This window comes from Dreissena polymorpha, chromosome 7 (assembly GCF_020536995.1).
Source record: "Dreissena polymorpha isolate Duluth1 chromosome 7, UMN_Dpol_1.0, whole genome shotgun sequence".
Taxonomy (NCBI): domain Eukaryota; kingdom Metazoa; phylum Mollusca; class Bivalvia; order Myida; family Dreissenidae; genus Dreissena; species Dreissena polymorpha.
In genome coordinates this window covers 43395251-43417782 of record NC_068361.1, presented here as the reverse complement: position 1 = coordinate 43417782, position 22532 = coordinate 43395251, and the positions used below count along the sequence as shown (strand labels likewise).

Sequence of the window (22532 nt, the reverse complement as noted above, 5' to 3'; positions counted from 1 at the left end):
TATGACCCCGAAGGAGGGCATATAGTGATCGGACTATCTGTCCGTCACACTTTGCGTTTAGGTTTCGAAAAATTCTAATAACTTCTATGTAGCTTCAGATAGCAATTTCATAGTTGAAATGCATGTGTATATGAACACGGCCTTTCCATAAGCACACACATTTTGACCCCTGTGACATTGACCTTGAATTTAGGGTCCGCGTTTAGGTTTCGAAATCTGTGTTTAGGATTCGAAAAAAGCTCACAACTTCTATCAAGCGTTTATAGGGGGCGTAAGTCATCCTATGGTGACAGCTCTTGTTCAGGCAGGAATAAATGAAACTAAAACAAGTTTCAACTTCACTTCGTATATACCTAAAAGTTTTCAAGACACCGCATCATATAGATATATATTCAGATTGTCGTGGTGCAGTTTTAGGAAAAAGTCGCAATAGTGGTCGGAAAAGGCCAAATAACATGGCTTGGTTGTGTATATTAAATGGAAGTGATATCAATAGCATATCCTTAATCAATTTCAAGTAATTCAAATAAACTTAAATTCGATGATTATCATTTTACATATAAAATATATTACCTTTCCGAGAAGAAGTTAAAAACAAAACTATGCCAACTATTTTACCCTATGTATAAACAGTACACTGTGAAAGGATAGATGTATTCATTGAAAAGGACACTGTTACATAAAGTAAGCATCTGTGTATTGGCTATACCGAGATAATGTCATCGTTAAGCTGTATAAACTGTATTTATTTTTCTTAACACAACCATAATTAATAACGATTTTATAAAGACAACGAGGAATACATGCTAATAAATAAAAATAATTGACAATATTAAATGATATTAAATGTGTTATAACTGATATATTAACAGTGGATGGATAATATTTACCGGTACATAGAAAATATGAACGCCCTCCTGAATATTAAGTTGAAATTTGTCGGAAATCTTAGCCGATTATCAGTTAAGACTAGAATATTGTGCATTATTGATATGGATTAGTAAAGACACATTTTTGATAAATCATTACATCGTTTATTTTAGTTGTATCGTTTATTGACAAAATTGCATGTATATTTTTTCAAATGTCTCGTAGATGAATTTACTTAACACATTTCAAAAATATTTATGTACAAGATTTGTTTCCTAGTTCAGAGTAAATAACAATAGTGCATGTAAGCGCCTTAAAACCAGTGATATAAATTTACCATGGTAATTCTTTATTTGCTTATATTCTTAGATTAAAATAGAGCATCATGATTGTGCCTTTGCTGATTACTTATTACTTTGGTGATTACTGATTACTTTGCTGATTTGATTGTAGTCGGTAGTCGTTCTGATTGTGATTGCGTCTTCATCGACAGTTGTTTTACGTAATTTGACTTGCTAACAAACAACATCATTATAAAGTACTTGATTACTGTCATCTATCATCTTGTAATCTGTAGGGAAGTTATACACGTTTAAAGAAGTGATATTACTGCAAAGGAAGAGATTTGGTATTTATTAAAAGTCATTGTTATTGTTATTACAATTGTATTGCCATTATTATACTTAAGAATTACATTTTCACATCCGGATTATAAACGATTCCTTAACGTACACATAGCTATGCCACAATAATACACGGGTCAACTTAATTTGAGGTATGCTATACGGAACTCAAACCCAGTAAGATATTTTTGTACATGCTAATTATTGCTCATTTAAATGCTACGGAATACCGTTAGGGCCATCATGGTTACACATTAAAATCCAGAGGGCGACAATGCGATAGTACGACGGCGACAATGCGATAGTACGAAGGCGACAATGCGATAATATGATGGCGAAAATGCCGTAATACGATGACCACAGTACGACAACGCGATACTTAGATGGCAACAATGCGATAGTACGATGTCGACAACGCGATAGTACGATGGCGATCATGTGATAGTCATGTCATACTGTCGCCACCGTACTATCGCATTGTCGACATCAAACTATCGCGTTGTCGTACTGTCGTCATCGTATTATTGAATTGTCGCCATCGAACTATCGCACTGTTTCCATGGTATTGTCGAACTGCCGTCATCGTATTATCGCACTATCGCATTGTCGCCATCGTACTATCGCACTGTCGCCATCGTATTGTCGCACTGTCGTCATCGTATAATCGCACTATCGAATAGTCCATTGTCGCCATCGTACTATCGCACAGTTGCCATCGTATTGTCGCGCTGTCGCTATCGTACTATCGCATTGTTGAAATCGTACTATCGCCTTGTCGCATTGTCGCCATCGTACTATCAAATTGTCGCCATCGTACTATCGCGTTGACGCCATCGTACTATCGCATTGTCGCCATCGTACTATAGCGCTATCGCATTGTTGCCCTTTGGGATATATTGTGTAACCACGATGGCCCTTACGGTATTGCGTAAGATGCGGACGAAAACATACTGATTTCCCATACACAACAGTGTTTTAAGTTCAATCAATGCAAATAAATACGACGGAGCAACGGAACAAAAGTATTATGTATGGGTAACAGGTCAACAAATCAATACCTCTTGAACATAAAACAGCGTCCAGTAAATGACCAAAACTGTTGACAAGACGCGCAAGTAGTTACAATATATTGTTCGTTTGTTGATGATAGTATAGTTTTACGCGATAGCTGTGATATAGAGAATACTAGATCGGTGCCGAATAAAGCAAAGTTTATTTTGCGAGGCTTAGAAAATCTGAACCATGAGCCTTGGCGAGTGGTTCAGATTTTCGTGCCGAGCAAGATAAACTTTGCTTTATTCGGCACCGACCTAGTATTCGATTTATCCCATCAATTTTCTTAGTCGTAAATTATTTCTTTAAAAATAGAATAGAATAGGAAAATCGAACTAGACGGAAAATCCCAAAGATATTTTAAGCAAAGTTTGTTTCATTATTTTAATCGTGTCGAGCCTAATACATTACAAAAAGATCAGTAACTAACCTGTTGTTCAGTTTATTATACCTCTACGTCCCCGATTTTTAAGGAATAATGAATAAAAGACACTAAACAACTGCATCTTTAGCGTGAAACAACATGCATTGTGTCGTATGACGTGTTGATAATGACGTCACGAGTACGCGCACTTAATATTGGTAAATAATGTTTATTTGCTTTTTGAGTTACATTATGTGTTAAAAATTTATTACATCTTGGTATCAAATTGTTTGTTTTGTTGAATCTGATTCGATTTTACTAAAAATGATAACTTTATAGTTGATTCCGAGTAATATGAACATTCTTCGCCGCGCGTGACAGCTATATTTCAGCACTGCTGAAATAGAGGAAAATTTATTCCACAGTGGTTTATTTCTACAATGCACGTCTGATGATGGGATAAAATTCTTTACATATAATGTTAGATTTACACTTTCAAGTATTATTTTACAATATCAATTACTGTTAAACCACGACAAATTGGTAAGATATTTGTCGAATTAAGCGCGCATAAAAGTTGTTAGTTGAAATAAGATGATTTTACCATGTCTACACAATACAAACTCAAATTATCAACATATTTATGACAATAAAGAAGGAGAAGAAGAAGATGATGACGATGATTAAATTGGTTAACTTTGTTTTACAAACAGCCCTTGTTACAGCTTTCTTTTTAGTTTGTAAACTTTTATTGTCTGTTGACAGGAAGCTGTGTTTTTCCCTTGTAATTATTTGTTATGTAAGCGCAAACACACATATAATATTGTCAGTGATCTTGTTTATAAACACACATATGAGTATGTTTTTGTAGAATATTTCAACAAAAAACACATATGTACTTAGACATTTAGCATTAACTTTAAGTTCTGTGTATTATGTGTATGTATTCTTTCTCGTATGGTTAAGATATGGTTAAGGGAATTTTTCCACCTTCTATGCTAAATGATTTTATTTACACCACTGTCTATGCCTATGTAGATAAGGTTTGACTTTAGATGTGTTGCATATGTGTTCTTTGTATGTTGCTGTCTATAACTATATAGATAACGTATGGCTGTAGATGTTCTTGCATATGTATTTGCATATGTATATGTTTCCATTTTTGAAATAAAGCGTGTTGGGAACAAAAACAACGTTGTTTTACAGAATGATGATAGTATTCACGAAAACATCAAATGTTACTCTGTATTTTTTTCGAAAATACAAACACTTAATATAACAATAATTTGATTTATATAGTTAATATAGTTGAATGCGAATCTTCTCATTACCGACGTGGTATAAAATACTTCCAATACGCTGTTCTTCGTTATCGACAGCATCTTGATTGTATGCATCTCAAGCGTTAACAAAACGAAGAGCACCCTCATTAAGAGCTTGGTTTACATTCTTGTCATCTTTAGGGAAGTAATGAGCGATTGTAATTGTGACATTACTGTAACGGAAACGAGTCGTTGTTTTACTGCGATTACTAGTAATTGTAATTGTATTGCCAGCGTGATAACAAACGCAGTTAAAACTCATGACACAAGTAATAAGAATTTATTTAAATGCTAATTGCAAATAGTAATCTAAAGCTCTTGGCAGTATTAAATTGTGCGATTGTGATGCTAAATTAAGTACAAGACCCAAAACAAAATAATTGTATATGAGAGGCGTGACATACGACCACATAAATATAAGCATGTAAATACATCAATGTAGCATTGTAATTCAAAGTTATTACTAAATATATCCGGCAACAAACGTTTTAAAAGCATAAGCAAACCATTGTTTTGTTTTATGTTATACACTCCTATATAAAACACTAGGACAACTGATGTTGTAAGAAAAAAATAAACACAACAGTGGATGTTGTAAGATTGTATAATCATTTTCTTCTTTTTAAAATTTACGATGTCAAACCATAGACATTTCAAGACGAAACTTCAATTTGTGTATCGACTGGTAGACTTGGTCATATTAATACAATAACAGTAATTTAGTCCAAAATCACTCTTCCATCTAAACTGAAAGATATCTAATAATAGTTTCTGTCATATATGATATATATAACAAAACGACAAGCACCCTCATTAAGGGCGTGGTTAACATTATTGTCATCTTTAGGGAAGTAATGGGCAATTGTAATTGTGACTTAACTGTAACAGAAACCATGTATTATTTACTGCCATTACTAGTAATTACAATTGTATTGCCAGCGTTATAACAGCCGCACTTAAATATCACGACAAAAGTAATAAGCATTTATTGAAATGTTAATTGCAATTAGTTATATTAAAATCCTGACAATATTAAATTGTGCGGTTGTGATTCTAAACTTTGTGCAAACCCAGAACAATCTCGCGTGACATACTACCACATAAATGAAATTCTGTAAATACATCAATGTAACATTGTAATTCAAAGTTATAACGAAGTATTTTCGGCAACATACGTTTAAGAATAAGCGAACTACTGTTTTTATATTTATCATTTACCTGTTTAATGCTTTTAACAAAATACAGGTTGTATCAATCGTTTAAATAAATCCCGTATTATGTTACTCGCTGTTTCCGATTTCGTTTTACCATACTAGCAGGACTACTTTCTTCAACCCATTTAATGACGTCACATTACGCGCACCGAAAATAGGAAACCCCTATTTTATATTACGAAATATTGTACGTAGTACATCATGTGACTTCATTTCTGTGGCGAAACACAATAATTTTATTTAAACTGTCTGGAATTTAAGGACATGTCGGACGTGTTTTTATTTAAGTTAACTATTTGTTTAAAACTTTGAACGAATGCAGAACGTATTTCGGAGTGTGTGTTTATCATGCATAAATTAAAATTTCGATAGAAATGTAATAAAATAGTGTGTTTTAAACTAAGTTTCGATAAAGACATGGACGAATAGAAGTGGAAGTGCATATCGTTTCAACATTTTTGTTATAAACAGTGGATTAAAGTTGTCAACATAACTGTTATAAACATTGAATTAACGATATCCTTTTTGTGTTTTCCGGTTCAAATGTCTACACTGTAATTTACATACACTATATTCATACGCGTCTCAAATAAACTATGGCGTACCGTTTTAGTATTTTTTTGTCAGCTTTGTTAAAGCAAAAAAATACCGTTGTAAACTTTTTTCGTTAGTTGTATATAATACAAGGAATATTACACTAGCCAATTGTTCCAAGAGTTTGTATCAGTCTCGTGGCTTGTGCTTTTCGAATCACACTCGAGGCCTCTCCTGTGATACGTCATCATACAAGCAAATCGACTGATACAAACTCTTGCAACAATTGACTAGCGTAATATTCTGTATGTATTATGTTATGCAACATTATATTGGACACTATGGCAGCTGATGTTTGACGACAAACACACCAGTTAATGTTGTAAGAATAACATATATGCATTTCCTTCTTTTTAAAATGTACAGTGTTAAAGGCATAGATATTTAAAAAAGAATGTCAATTTGTGTATCGAGATGTAGACTTGGTCACAAAGATTTTTTATACAATATCAGTAATTGAATCCAAAATAACGCTTCCATCTTAACTTACTGATATCTAGTTATAGGTCGTTTTATATAAAGCTTTCTATAAGTATTAAAAACCTGTATTTGTGCTGTTGTAATTGTTGAGTGTGATAAACTTAAAGGGGTAAGTCCGCAGATTTTCGTATTTCGTAAAATATCATTATATTATTTTATTTACAAAATCGTAATATGTGGACATCGTCTATATTATTATGATAACAAGTTAACATATTAAATAAAGCCATCAGTTTGCCCGAGCGATAAAACCCGAAACCTTTGAAAGCAAAAGCTAACTCGCTACCATTACATCACGCCGTCAATCGGAATTTGTAACGTAGTTAAATCGCTATGTTGGCCATCTACGTTTTTGTTGAGTAACAGGTGAACTGTGTTACAAACACTTACTTTTATTTCGATTTATTATTTTATTTAATTGTCAAGTTACAAAACAATTCACACTTCCCTTAACATTTCATCTATTGACCTAATTCAGCTTTGCTAGTTTTGACAACACGTTGCTAGAATATGTTATATTTCTTAAAGAAAAACATAATCGATGTTATTTAATTTAATATATAAAACACACGATTCCCTAAGTAACAGTTGTTTATGTTCTAAATTAAATTATTTTTGTAGGGAAGACGAAAATAACATGAGTATAGTCTGATATCATTAAATGTAATAGTATTTACAATATACTAGATAGTTATTAAGAGAAATAATATGTAGCTTTTAATAAAATAAACAATTCATCAAGGTAGAACATTTGCATGTGTACATACATGTTTTTAAAGCGACCTTCTTACATTATCAGTATTTCAAATCGACAATTTTCGGAGATTTTTTATATAGAAGAAATAGTGTTTATAAATAAGCAAAAGAACAAAAGAAAAATTCTTTAAATATTTTGTGTTCATGATAAATCATCAGTTGAATTCGAACAAATTATTAATCGTTTGTATCTCGAAATGATATATTAATTTGTACCATTTCTGTAGTTCATCGCTCTCATGAAGGGAAAATCCCCCTTTCAATAAACATAACGGTATATTATACTATTTTCAAAAGATACTTAAATATGTTAACAAGCCTGTTTAAACCATGGGAACTGCTTTTACTGAAGTTGTTGGATCGCCTTTACGAGTATATTTATATAATCATTGATTGCATTCATAGAGAGGTCTTCTTTTCTGAATAGAATATACCTAAAAGCTGTGCATACGTAGGGAAAGAATCACACTTTTGCTTTTGATATAGACCAAATCTTGTACACAAATGTAAAGGGGACAATTGGTTAAGAAGGTGTCGTAAAACAAAAATTGCCATAAAGTCACCTGGTGTCTGATCCAATCTGCTAGTTTTGATAAAACGTTGCCTTTTATTAACAACGATAACGTGGTTCTTAAATAGAAAAATAATATTTATTTACATTTCAAGATTAAAGGTTTAAATAAAAGATAAAAGGTTAAAATACAGGTTTTACTGCAAACACTTGTATTTGTCATATAATTAAGTAGTTTGCATAAGAAAAATCGTGTACATGTAACTAAAATGGCTTGATAATATTCTATCTACAGGATACTGTTATTATAATACATTTGACAATCAGATATCTTTCACCACACGTGATCGATGCATGTTAAAGGTATTACTGACTATACAAATCTGCAATCGACGTAAATATACAATTGTAGTGTGATCATTTTAAGAGGCAAGATAGATAACATGCGATAAAGGACCAACTACATTGTTTTCCTTTCACGTAATAGCCGCCCTTGAATTATATGCTTTTTGACACGCATTTGCTGCTGCGATTAAGCAAATTAATTAAAATATTATGTCGGTATCTCCCTCATATGTCGGAATGCCCTAATAAAACATTTTTTTTTCAAAACCTTCCAACTAAAATGCGTTTCTACGTAACTTATAAATTGGTTTCTAAAGTTTTACTTAGACGTCATTTAAAAGTCTTCAATCTTAAATCTTGGATGACCTCTCATAGTCTTTAAAAGCATTTGTTGTCTAAACTTCTTACAATGGTCGCTCCGAAGTCTTAAGTTTTGTGATATTTTCTTACTACCGCGCTGTTGTTTCATTTGTCTTTTTTAAATGTGTTCCTTTCTTTCATTATATGGTTTCCTATCAAGTTCTTGCTTCTGCTCTTTCCTTAGATAGTATTTTTTTGTCAAATTTGTATTCATGGAATTGGCTTTTAAAATTAATGACGAGCAGATTAATAAATCGCAATGACATAAATTCCATCCGAGTCTTCCAACAGGGGTTCACACTCGCCGCCTACGCACATGGCCTCGTCCGGAATTTTAAACATGTATACCACTTGACATGAAACACAAGTTTGTTTCTTTAGTTCTTCGTAAGTAAGGAAACAAAGCAAAAATTTAGAAGTTTAAATCAACTACAATGAAAAGCACTGCAAAGAGCAAAGCCTTGGAATGGTTCAATTATTTTAAAACTAAATAGATTATAAATATGAAGTTTAAGCCAATAACAAAACTGGATTACATAACAAATTTGAATCGTTACTGCTTGCACTGCAACCAATTAATACAACTATATATTGACTGAGTTCTGCCACATGTTCAACGGCTTTCTTTATAAACCCTGCACTTAAATAACTCCATTCTTACGATTGGATAAAGGAAAATGTGAGCTGCAGTCCTTTATACAATAAAACAAAAACATTACAGCATATTCTTGGCCGGTTAGGTACAATAACATACTCGCACTTGACATATGCGAGTTATATTTTATTAGCACACGCCTGTCAAAGTACAATCACATAGGTTGGGTGACACATTCAGTAAGGCTTCTGAGTATATTACAATTAAGGTTTTAATTAAATTCTAACATATAAAAGCGATCGCACAGCATAGCTTAGAAATCAAAACAGTGTAAATTGGTGAAAATTAGTATTTTACAAAACAATAAGTTTGAAAATATATCGATAAACAGACTAAACAATGAAAACGTTGAGTAAATTTTGACACTTTCAAATGTCAATCATCTCAAATTAATTCTCCTGACTCTTCAATATTATCCAATCATTGCACTTTGATATTACATTTAGCTGTGTTTATATGTTTTATACACAGCGAACGTTATTATTTTTGTGATTTTAGATGAATGTAAATTGATCGTTATGAGATTGCTTCGGGCATGATGTGCAGATAATAGACCGGTTTCGTGAAGCAAAGTATCCGCTATTTACACATGCAAAGCTTATTGTTTGGTAGGCGATAACTCGGCTTGTGTTTGTATTTTAAAAAGTAAACGGCTAAAGTATATACAAGAAATAAACATTCATATTGACTCACGAAACAAAACTACAGCACACAACAGAAACAGTTTGTTCATTGGACAGTTTGAATTTGGTGTGTAGATTACGTACGTTTGTAAAAAAACTCGGTTTATTGGAGGTTTTATAAATCGAAATGGAATTTTAATACACATGTACTCTACTCATCACAATGTTAATTTACTTTTCAAATGTATAACTATGTTGTGATTTCGAACTTCTTAGTATTAATCAGTAAGAATCTGGAAAATATGAATGTTTTTATGTGTAAACTGGTAAAAATTGTATCTTTAAGAGTGTAATGACTGTTCAAATCGAAAGTAGTACGATTACTCACAAATAGTCGACGCGAAATCAAAGCGCTAGATGCGATAAAAGACTTGAGCGTAAGAATTATTTCTTTTTCACATATTTCATTTTATAAGCTCATCTATGTTTTGATTTTTTTTAGATATTTTCATCACCTTGGCGTCTGCGTCGGCGTCCGGTTATGTTGTGTGTTTAGGTCCACTTTTCTCATGGTATCAATGCTATTTCATTCAAACTATGTACACTTACTTACTATCATGAGGGGCCTGGGCAGGCAGAGTTAGATAACTCTGGCATGAATTTGACAGAATTATGTGCCCTTTTTATACTTAGAAAATTGAAAATTTGGTTAAGTTTTGTGTTAAGGTCCATTTATTCGTTAAGTATCAAAGCTATTACTTTCATACTTGCAACGCTTTCTAACTATCAAAAGGGGACTGTGCAGGCAAAGTTATGTAACTCTAAATGACATTTTGACATAATTATGGCCCTTGTTATACTTTGATAATTTAAAATTTGGTTAAGTTTTGTGTTTTGGTCCATTTTACTTCAAAAATATCATAGCTATTGCTTTCAGACTTGGAAAACTATCGTAAGGGGACTGTACAGGGCAAGTTGCATAAATCAGGTTGGCCTTTTAACTGAATTGCTGCCCTTTTTTGTCTAAGTAACTTTGAATATTTTGTTAAATTTTGTGTTTCGATCCACTTTACTTCTTAAGTATCAAGGCTATTGCTTTCCAACTTCAAATACTTTCTTACTAAAATCAGAGTACTTTACCTGGCAAGTTGAATTTGACCTTGACCTTTGAATGACTTTGACTCTCAATGTCAAATTAATAAATTTTAAATTAAATTGCCATAACTTCTTTACTTATGATCATATTTGATTCATACTTTGATATAACAGCACTTACATGCCATACCACAATGGACTCAACCCAAACCATTCCCCACGCCCCACCCCAGAATCCACCCTCCCTCCTAAACATTTATTTTTCCTTTTTTTTATTTTTGAAAGATCATCTTTTAAATGACCACATCCCCTCATTATACCCCCTCTTCACCCCCGCCCACCCTACACTCTAACAGATTTTTTTTTTAAACATGTTAAAAAAAATCCACAAATATTTATTTACTTTATTTTTGAAGGATCGTCCAACCATCCCACTAAAGCTTTTGCTATCAAACTTGAAATAAAATCTTAGTAGTGTGTTTTATGTCTTAACAAATGTTTAAAAAATTATGGAAAACATATCTGATCTCAGAATCGTCTATTAAGTACAACTTCTACAAAACATAAGCGATCAATATGTTTCAAATATGGTTCTCTTCCACTTAGAAAATGACTATATTACCTTGACCTTATTGAATATGAACCATTTTCCCATGATGGCTTACGTTATACTGTCAAAATCTTGAATATTCGAGCGCGCTGTCCTCTGACAGGACTTGTTGTAAAGAGTTTTACATTAGTTTTAAAGCCATTTACACTTAAACTCAACGAATATTTCGTAAAATATTTCGAACAATGAAGTTAACGCATACAAAATCAGTGACTCTTTATCGCAATAGCCTAACTGTCAACACTTGATGTAGTCTGGTAACTTAGATTTAACGAGATACAAATTTCTCGTTTTTCTTTTTTGTGTGACAATATACTCCATGTGAATTTCCCGGGACGATATTCGGAAATTATCGAGCGAACGCTAAAATTGGAGTCGGACAGTTCATGAAAACAGGGCCAAAATACCAACTTTGGGGAAAGGTCCACAGCCTTGTTTTCGGGGAAAAAACGACACCATTTTCTGGCTTTGGGGAATGAAAAACACTGAGGTAGATTGGAAATATGGAGAAAAATGCTTGATTTTAAATATATTTCTGTAGGACAAAGGGCCTTTTCGGTTAAGGGGAATAAAAAGAGGCCCCTTGCGAAGAAGTGTTTTTGTCCCTGGAGAACTACGTCGTGCTTCCGAAGCCAATCTCGCGTTTGCTCGTAAATGTTCGGATATCGTCGCGGGAAATTAACATTGAATATATTGTGACACGTTGACATTGACAACCCATTTCAGCCTCTTTTTTAGTAATTAATTAAGCAGTAATGAGGCCTTCCATTTATTACATACATAGCAGGTCAAGGGTTTAATTTATTAATGAAACTCAGTTAAATACATCAATAACACAACATTAACATTTAAGTGTATGTTTTAATGTTTCACTGAAACTGCCATATGTGAGTTGTTCTGATTAAATATGATGGGCCTGTTGTAATGAGGTGTAAAAAACAAGTGAAGAGTCTATCTAACGCTGAACAGAAACCATTTCTCCTTTAAGAAATTTTTTAAATAGAATTTATTGTTATATAGGATTATCAGAAATTGATTTATATATGTTTTCATTGCACAACAGCGGTATGTATGTTTTTGATACGTAAGAGTTGATATGAATGTTTTGAAAAATGACGCAATTACATCATAACATGACAATATATAATGTGCATTGAACTTATTTACAACGCAGGATTTTTGCCGATTGGAGCAACAGTGTATTTTTTAGTATCATGACAACATATCTGAACAATACATTCAAGTTCGGACTAGAGTAATATTGTTTTTTAATAATAAAATACACAATAAAAGCATTGTATCGCATTGAACACTAAGATTTAAGAATGATTACAAAATGGCTCATATTTTTAAAAAGTGGTGAACAAAATATTAAGATGGCGAAAATGAGTGGCGAAATTAAAAGTTAAACACTGCGAGAGCCCTGATACCTATGCAATGGAAACGTTTTTTTTTATTATTCAATATAAAACATACAATGTAAATATGTGCATAAGCAAGAACAAAAGTGGTATAATACAACAGTAATAATGTCAAACACATATTATACATGATATGCTAGGATATACTGTTTTGTTTTGCTTTGGTTGCATGTGGTGTATGGTGTTATTACTATAGTTAGGTAGAAGACAACTGGACTGGGTTATGAAAGTTTATGCGTTTCCATTTTTGTTCAAAAATATGAAGTTTATCGTTGTTGAGGGCTATTTCTTTTTCAATTTGGAACTTTAGTTTTAAATAATTTATAAACTTGTCGTACCCCTCGTTCGATGTTAAAACTGTTTGAGAAGAAGCCATTGTTAATTATTATACTGTTAATATCGGTATTAAATAGTTTTACCCATTTAATTAGACTTTCACCGAAATTCATATTTTCTAAGCAAGAGAACATGAACGTATGGTCTAGTGAATCGAAAGCCTTTTCAAAGTCTGCAAAGAAGATGAGGCCAGCATTGTTTGGTTGGTTGAAGTAATTTATGCATTCTTGTATCAGACGTACATTTTCACCAATGTATCGTCCTTTAATAAAACCAGATTGAGATCTTGAAATGACTGATGGTAATACTTTTTTAATTCTGTTTGATATACTTTTAGTTGCAATTTTATAATCATTGTTTAGTAAACTAATCGGGCGCCAGTTTGATAAGGATTCTAGGTTTTTTCCAGGTTTTGGAATGAGTGATATTATACCTTGTTTTTGAAGCATTGTTAAGTTTTCGTTGTTAAATGAATAGTTAAGTGAATTAATTAAATATATTTTGATATCATTCCAGAATATTTTATAAAACTCGATTGTAATGCCATCAGATCCTGGACTTTTGTTGTTTTGCATTTCTTTTAGTGCTAATCCACATTCATATTCATTGAGTAATCCGTCACACAATAGTTTTTCCTCTGGATATAAAGCATGATGTGTATTTTTAAAAAGGGTGTTATTTCCAACATGTTTTCGTTTATAGAGGGTTTCGAAAAATAGACGTTGTTCTTCTAGTATTTGAGTTCTGTTTGTTATATCTTCGCCGTTGACTACTTATTTGTGTACCGTTTTTTGTTCACTTCTACGTTTTTCAATGTTTGCGAAGTATTTTGTATTTTTTTCATTGTGTTCAACATGCTGAGCACGTGCTCGTAGTATTACTCCATTGAGATGTGTATGATAAATTCCTTCTAATACTTGTTTTTTGGATGTTATTTCATTTTCAATGTCGGTTGTATCGTTTATTTTTTCATGCATTTGTTTTTCAAGTGTTTCAATGATTTTGATGGTTTCAGCTTCAAGTTTGTGTGTTTCTTTTTGTTTAAATGATGTGTATCTGATTGTTGTGTTACGTATATTTCCTTTAATTACTTCCCATAAGGTGTTTGGGTTTGCATCTTTATTATCTTGAACTGTATTGAATATTTCTTGTTTTATTTGCGCTTGATATTGTGTATCTAATAAGATGCTGTTATTAATTTTAAAGTATCCTGGGCCTCTCTCAGGTTGTATTTTGTGTAGTTTAAGATCGACTAGAGAGTGATCAGTCATAAATCCTGGTTTTATGCTACATGTGTCAATTATGTTGCAAAGTGACTCAGATATTAAAAAGTAGTCTAATCTACAAAATATTGTTGGTTTTGTGTTTGAGTGCCAGGTGAATTTGCTTTCGTTTGGATTTATTGTACGCCAGATGTCTAACATATTGTAATTATCAATTATGTTATTCAAAAAGTTTCTATTTTTGAGTATAAAGGTTTCCCTTCTTTTTATCTAATAATGGGTTAAGAACAGTATTGAAATCACCACCGACTATAATGTTTTTATCTTGGTTATTAATTATGAAGGATTGTAATGTTTCATAAAAAGAGGAATCATCTATGTTAGGGCCGTAAACGTTGATTAATGTTAATTGTGTTTCGTGTATTTTGATATCTATACTTGCTTGTCTGCCAACTATTATTTCATTAAAGTTATCGACTGTCATCCCAATATTATTTTTTATCAGAAAGGCAATGCATTGTTTATTAGTGTGTTGTCCACTGAGATAGATGTCTCCGTCCCATTCATTTTTTAAGGTTTGTGCTAAAGTGTGTGTCAAGTGACTTTCTTGTAATAGGCATATGCTATATTTTTTTTTCGTCTAACCATTTGAAGAATTTTATACGTTTATCTTTATTGTTTAGCCCTTTTACATTCAAAGTGCATTATTTAATCATTTAAAAAGGTGGAGGGTGATGTTACTGATAATTTGTGTGTTCTTGTCCAGTTAGTTTCTATTTTAAAACATGTCCAGTTGATTTCTGTTATAAGATATAGGTCAATGGAATTTTTCCATGATTTGGTATTCGATGCAAAAGTGATGTGTATGTCCAAATATAGTAAACATTTCATCATGACATATATAGTGGAATAAATGCAAAGAAAAACAATATAAAGGGACAAAATCAACTAAAAAACAACAAAAAACTATTGATACACAGAGATGCAAAAAACAAAAAACAAAAAAGGATAAAACATACGGTATTGGTATGGGTTTTTAAACAAAGTAATGATATATTTTTCCAATGTACTGCTAAAGTATTTAAGACGAGAACAGAAATATGTAAAACAAAACAACAACAAAACGCTTACATATGATGTCATGAATCAGTGTTTATATATGTATTAAATTATCCAATGTGCAATTATATATACATATATATATATATATATATATATATATATATATATATATATATATATATATATATATATATATATACACACACACACACATATATATATATATATATATATATATATATATATATATATATATATATATATATATATATATATATATATATATATATATATATATATATATATATATATATATATATATATACATATATATATACACATATATATATATACATATGCATATATTTTAAGTAATCTTTGTTGCTTATATGTATGATGGTAGTGCATACAACTATCCGGAAACAACCACAAAAGAAAAACTAATATTAACTTCGGATAATGAAAGTTTTAGTACAAAATAATGGTGGAAAAAAATCTGCTTTACTTGATTTCTCTTAACCCTGGAAAGAGATATCGTAGAGAGAGATTCTAACAAGATGTCAGTACCTTTATAGAATGCCTCCTTTGAAAACCGAAAAAGGAGATATTGTTCAAGGTATATTCATATATATTAACAAATATATATACACCTACACATATACACACGTACATACACACATATATACATGCAATTCTTCTGATTTTCAGTTTTTCTGTATGTAAATATACACTTAAAAAAACTAAGCTATGTATAAGCTATGTATCTACATTTTCACTTGATTTTAAAATGCCTATAATTTTCTGTTTTTCTGTATGTAAATATTCACTACACAAACTAATCTATATATAAGCTATGTATCAACATTTTCACTAGATTTTAATATGCCTGTGTGATTATAGAATTAATGATAGCTGTAAAGAGTTAGGCTCCATATGATTGTCCTTCACAGTAGGGAGGAAAAAAATCTGATAGTTATTTGTTGCAAAAAAGTACCGATCATGTCATTGTATATATTATGTAAAGAATATTTGTTGTCTTAACATTACAATTTGTTTATCAGCGTAATTTATTTGTTTATAAAAGATGCGTTATTGAGTTTATTATTTAAGTCAATACAATTGACAAAAATATGACAGTGCACATATGCCAGTTTAAATGGTGACTATTTATAAAAAATAAATAAATAAGAGATCTACGGGTCTAAGATGAATTGTGTCTTAATATAAAACAGAATTTAACAAATCCATTTGTGCAAGGACACAAAAAACGCATGCATACATAATCCTACTCTCCCGCTAACATACACATATGGTCGCTAATACATCTATGTTCGACATACACCTCCAACAAAGATGATATATTTATCAAAAAGCGTGGACGCAATCTATTAAATACATTGATATATTTATTAATACCAGCAAAGTGTTGTTTTACTTAATTTGATTAAAAAAAAACAAAAAAAACGCACACCTGCCTAGAAAAAAGTTGTGTTTTATTTATATAAAACAAAATTAAACAAATCCATGTGTGCAAAGATACAAAAAAATGCATGCACATATAATCCTATTCGCCTGCAAGCATACACATACTTGCAATGGAAACGTGCGTCCCGGAAATACGAGTGATGTTTATCGCCTCAATTTTTACAATTGCTTCCTTCATCAACTTCCATGTGCCGAAGAAATTATTTCAAAATATAAGGTTGACTGCTTCATAGTAAAACATTATTAGTTAAGTACTCTCGTCAAGCAAGATAGCACATCGATTACAAACACTGAGTTATTCCGCGTAATTTAGTTTCTCATATATGTTACCACAATGCGTTAATACGCTTAAACACAGATTGATTACTTACATCCAACATGTTAACATCATTGGTGTCAGTTTAATTACAAACTTAAACCTATAAATTACAAAAAACAAATTACAAAAGTCGTGTTAATTATAGTAAAGTGAGTAAAGATTTATTTGTGTTTTTATTAACAATATCTCGAACAAGTTAGAGTGTCAAACTCATGAAGAGTTAATATACATTTTCATTTGAACACATGCAACATTTTGACAAAATTGTTATCAGTCAAAGTAATAACTTCAGCGGGTTTTTAATAGTATATATTGCACCCTGAATTTTGAATGTTTTACTAATGCTATCTTGAATAGATTTTAGTGTCATACTGACGTAGATTCTACACATTTATGTTTGAAAACACTTTTTGTAATTTGACAGTAAAATAGGCACATGAAATACACAATTGTATATTTTGTTAGGCAATGGCGACCCACTGGCAATATTCGGAATCTTTCGCCGACACGAACTTTAAGATGTTTGAGAATGAGGATCTCTTTGACGTCACATTGTCAGCCGGAAATGAGCAAAAAAATATAAAATGTCACAAATTCATTCTCGCCAGCCGTAGTCCAGTATTCTATGCAATGTTCTGCGGTACACTTGCTGAATCAAAAGATGTTATCTGCGTTCCAGATATTGAGCCATCTACACTTGGGCATTTATTACGGTTTGTATTATACTGCGAAGATTTTTATAGCTGGTCGATTCTTTTAAAGTGTTGATTATAACATACAATTAATTACTCACTGAAAACATACGTCATACAAATAAGCATAGTATATTCTTTCTCAATTCAAGTATGCACGAAGTATAATGTTTTGATGCATAAGAGGGCACCCACAACGTGCAGCTTATGCAATGAAACAACACCAAATGAACGTAATTAAAATTAATCATAGTGTATTCAAGTGTTATATGTTGTTCGTTTAAAAGGACTTGTCAAATTTAGAAATTGAAAACAATATATATTGATACTATATATTCTTGCAATGCACCGTCAATACGTGTTTTTCTAGGTATTTGTACAGCGGCAAGGTCGAAATAAACGCTGAGATTGCTCTCAGTCTGCTGTACGCCGCTAGGAAATACGACATCCCTGTGCTGGAAATCCAGTGCAAGTCATTTCTGAGTGAAAACATGGACACCGAAAACGTTTGCACAATTCTCGACCAGGCTATAGTATTTGACGATAAAGATCTTAAAGTTAAAAGTTTGGAATTTATTATGGACACAAAATCCGAGAGCGTTTTGAAATCAAATGCATTTGTTCGAATGTCAAAGTCAGGATTACAGGAAGTGCTTAACCTAGACATTCTTAACGCCAGCGAGTGTGAAGTGTACGTTGGTTGTAAACGTTGGGCTTCTCAGAGATGTAGAGACGCGGGAAAACAGGAAACGGATGAACATATAAGACAGGAGTTGGGAGATGAGGTCATCAGCCTGATCAGGTTCCCAACCATGACCCCGGAAGATTTCACGCACGTTGTATCTACTGAAAACGTACTAAAAAAAGACGAATTAATCAGCATTTATCGGAGTATTACAAACAAGAACTATGCCTCAAAATTTATTAACAAACCTCGATTGGATTTAGGGGCAAGATGTTTGTTTGTAAGGTGTACAAGTGTTCAGCAACCTTGGGGAATTTCGAGTAAAAAACTACGTTATGGTCTCAGTTTTACAGTGTCTAAAAATTGTGAACTTACTGCAGTGGAAATGTTTTTGCCAGCCGATGGGTCTGTGACTGGTGTACTAGAGCTCATGGAAGGTACTAAACCAATTCATTTTCAGAGAGTAACGCTGCATTATAAACACGGTGTTGAGCATTTACTAGTTAATTTAGATAAAAGTCTTATTCTTCATCCTTCGAACGAATATTCCATACGAATACGAATGGCGGGGCGTTCATGTGGGTACTCTTGCGCTTCAACGGCAAACACTATTTCGATGGAAGGTGTGACTATGACGTTCAGTGACTTAAAGGCTGGGTTTGATACGGTCGCTACTAACGTTTCACAGGGGCAATTTTATGGATTTGAACTTTTAATTAAAAAAAGACATAATATTGCATAATGATATGACATCATTTTTTATTTCCCCGGTAGGGTGGCATATAGCAGTTGAACTGTCCGTCAGTATGTCAGTCTGTCCGTCCATCCGGAAAAAAACTTTAACATTGGCCATAACTTTTTAAATATTGAAGATAGCAGCTTGATATTTGGCATGCATGTGTATCTCATGGAGCTGCACATTTTGAGTGGTAAAATTTCAAGGTGAACATCATCCTTCCAGGTCTAGGGATCGAAAAAACTAATCCAAGGTAAGTAATTAGCTTTAAATGGAATCAAGTGGCGCAGTTTGCGGCATCGTGTTTCTGACAAACAAATCGTGGTAAAATGTCAAGGTAAAGATCATCCTTCAAGGTCTAAGGTCGAAAATACAAATCAAAGGGAAGTAATAAGCTTTAAAGGGAGATAACTATTCAATATTGAACATAGCAACTTGATATTTGGCATGCATGTGTATCTCATGGAGCTGCACATTGAGTGGTGGTCACTGTAGTGACTTTTAATTATTTGCTACTAAAAATAGAGAGTGGCTTTTCATTATTTGCTGCTAATAATAGTTAGCTGTTATAGACAATTATTTTCAAGGGAAGTAATTTATATAATTATAAATCTCATATTATATATTTCCATACCAAGAATTTAACTTCTTTTCACAGTTACTGTACAGATTTTTTATTTTGATTATTTATAACTCAAATGAATGATTTGTCATAGGTTTTTTTTAAATGATATACTTATCATTTCTTTACTATACTAATTTGTGAATGGTATGGTTCATTACGTACCTCTGGACTTATGTCTATAGGTACATGATCAACTCTGGCTATGATCTATTTCATAAAACACAGGCCTTGGTTGTCAGTGGTGTCTGACTTTGACTGTCTACAGACCCCCCTGGTTGGATTGGACAAAATCCAAGGGAAGTAATAAGCTTTAAAGGGAGATAATTTCTATACCTGCCAAATGATAAATAGAAATCAAAGCGGCGCAATAGGGGACATTGTGTTTCTGACGTACAAATCTCTTGTTATTAAAGTGTTTCTCACACGACTTACCCTTGTTTGAATTTATTGATACATAATTACAATAATTTTGTTTTGTATAATGTTATGTCGGTTAATGAAATAGACTTCAATCGCGCTTTCTTATATTTGATGGAAATGTATACATATCTTTAAACATTGTAGTATGTAGCAATTATTAAAATAGTGCTTGTCAGTTGTATTGTAACTCCCCTTGTGTATACAAATTTAAACTGCCGCTTTATCAGCAGTAAAGAAATCTTGCATGTGGTCTTTTATTCATTAAATGGAACCAAACAGTATGACACACAGCACTTGTAATATACAAGACACGAACAGACGAAACAAGCTTAGTAAAATTATTTAAACTGGAGTCACCTCATTGGAACTGACAATACAAAGCATACGGAGTTTTGACCAGTTTAAGGAGCTCCAAACTCCACACTTTGGCCAGAGTTATTTACGATATATTTAATTTGAAATACAATTCAAGCTCATAACAGAAAAGTGATAACATGTCAATTAATTTAATAATTTACCTACTCAATGGTTAGATGATAACAGAGCAGATAACTTTTTATGACCCCGAAGGAGGGCATATAGTGATCGGACTGTCCGTCCGTCTGTCCATCACACTTTGCGTTTAGGTTTCGAAAAATGCTAATAACTTTTATGTAGCTTCAGATAGCAATTTCATAGTTGGTATGCATGTGTATATGGACACTGCCTTTCCATAAGCACACACATTTTGACCCTGTGACCTTGACCTTAAATTTAGGGTCCGCGTTTAGGTTTCGAAATCTGCGTTTAGGATTCGAAAAAAGCTCACAACTTCTATCAAGCGTTTATAGGGGGCGTAGGTCATCCTATGGTGACAGCTCTTGTTCAGGCTGGAATAAATGAAATTAAAACAAGTTTCAACTTCACTTCGTATATAACTAAAAGTTTTCGAGACACTGCATCATATAGATATATATTCAGATCGTCGTGGTGCAGTTTTAGGAAGAAGTCGCAAAAGTAGTCGGAAAAGGCCAAATAACATGGCTTGGTTGTGTATGTTAGATTGGAAGTGATATAAATAGCATACCCTTAATCAATTTCTATTAATTCAAGTAAACTTAAATTCGATGATAATAATTTCACATATAAAATATATTACCTTCTCGAGAAGAAGTTAAAAACAAAACTATGCCAACTGTATAACCTTATGTATAAACAGTATACTGTGAAAGGATCGATTTATTCATTGAAAAGGACACTGTAACATAAAGTAAGCATTTGTGTATTGGCTATACCGAAATAATGTCATCGTTATGCTGTATAAACTGTATTTATTTTTCTTAAAACAACCAAAATGAATAACGATTTTATAAAGACAACGAGGAATACATGCTAATAAATTAAAATAATTGACAATATTAAAGGTGTTTTAACTAATATTTTAAAAGTGGATGGATAATATTTACCGGTACATAGAAAATATGAACGCCCTCATGAATATTCAGTTGAAATCCGTCGGAAATCTTAGCCGATTATCAGTTAAGACTAGAATATTGTGCATTATTGATATGGATTAGTTAAGACACATTTTTGATAAATCATTACATCGTTTGTTTAATATTTAACGTTCATTGTCAAAATTACATGTATATTTTTTCAAATGTCTCGTAGATGAATTTACTTAACACATTTCAAAAATATTTATGTACAAGATTTGTTTCCTAGTTCAGAGTAAATAACAATAGTGCATGTAAGCGCCTTAAAACCAGCGATATAAATTTACCATGGTAATTCTTTATATGCTTATATTCTTAGATTAAAATAGAGCATCATGATTGTGCCTTTGCTGATTACTTATTACTTTGGTGATTACTGATTACTTTGCTGATTTGATTGTAGTCGGTAGTCGTTCTGATTGTGATTGCGTCTCCATCGACAGTTGTTTTACGTAATTTGACTTGTTAACAAACAGCAAAATTATAAAGTACTTGATTACTGTCAGCGATCATCTTGTTATCTGTAGGGAAGTTGTACACGTTTAAAGAAGTGATATTACTGCAAAGGAAGAGATTTG

The 22532-nt window shown here is 32.2% G+C and overlaps 1 long non-coding RNA gene across 1 annotated transcript; it reads left to right on the top strand.

Moving 5' to 3' along the window:
* The first annotated feature begins 50 nt into the window (after positions 1-50).
* LOC127837774 (uncharacterized) lies at positions 51-22293 on the top strand. The gene is made up of 2 exons (XR_008029462.1): positions 51-206; positions 21250-22293. It is a non-coding gene; the product is annotated as an uncharacterized LOC127837774 (long non-coding RNA).
* The last annotated feature ends 239 nt before the right edge of the window (positions 22294-22532 follow it).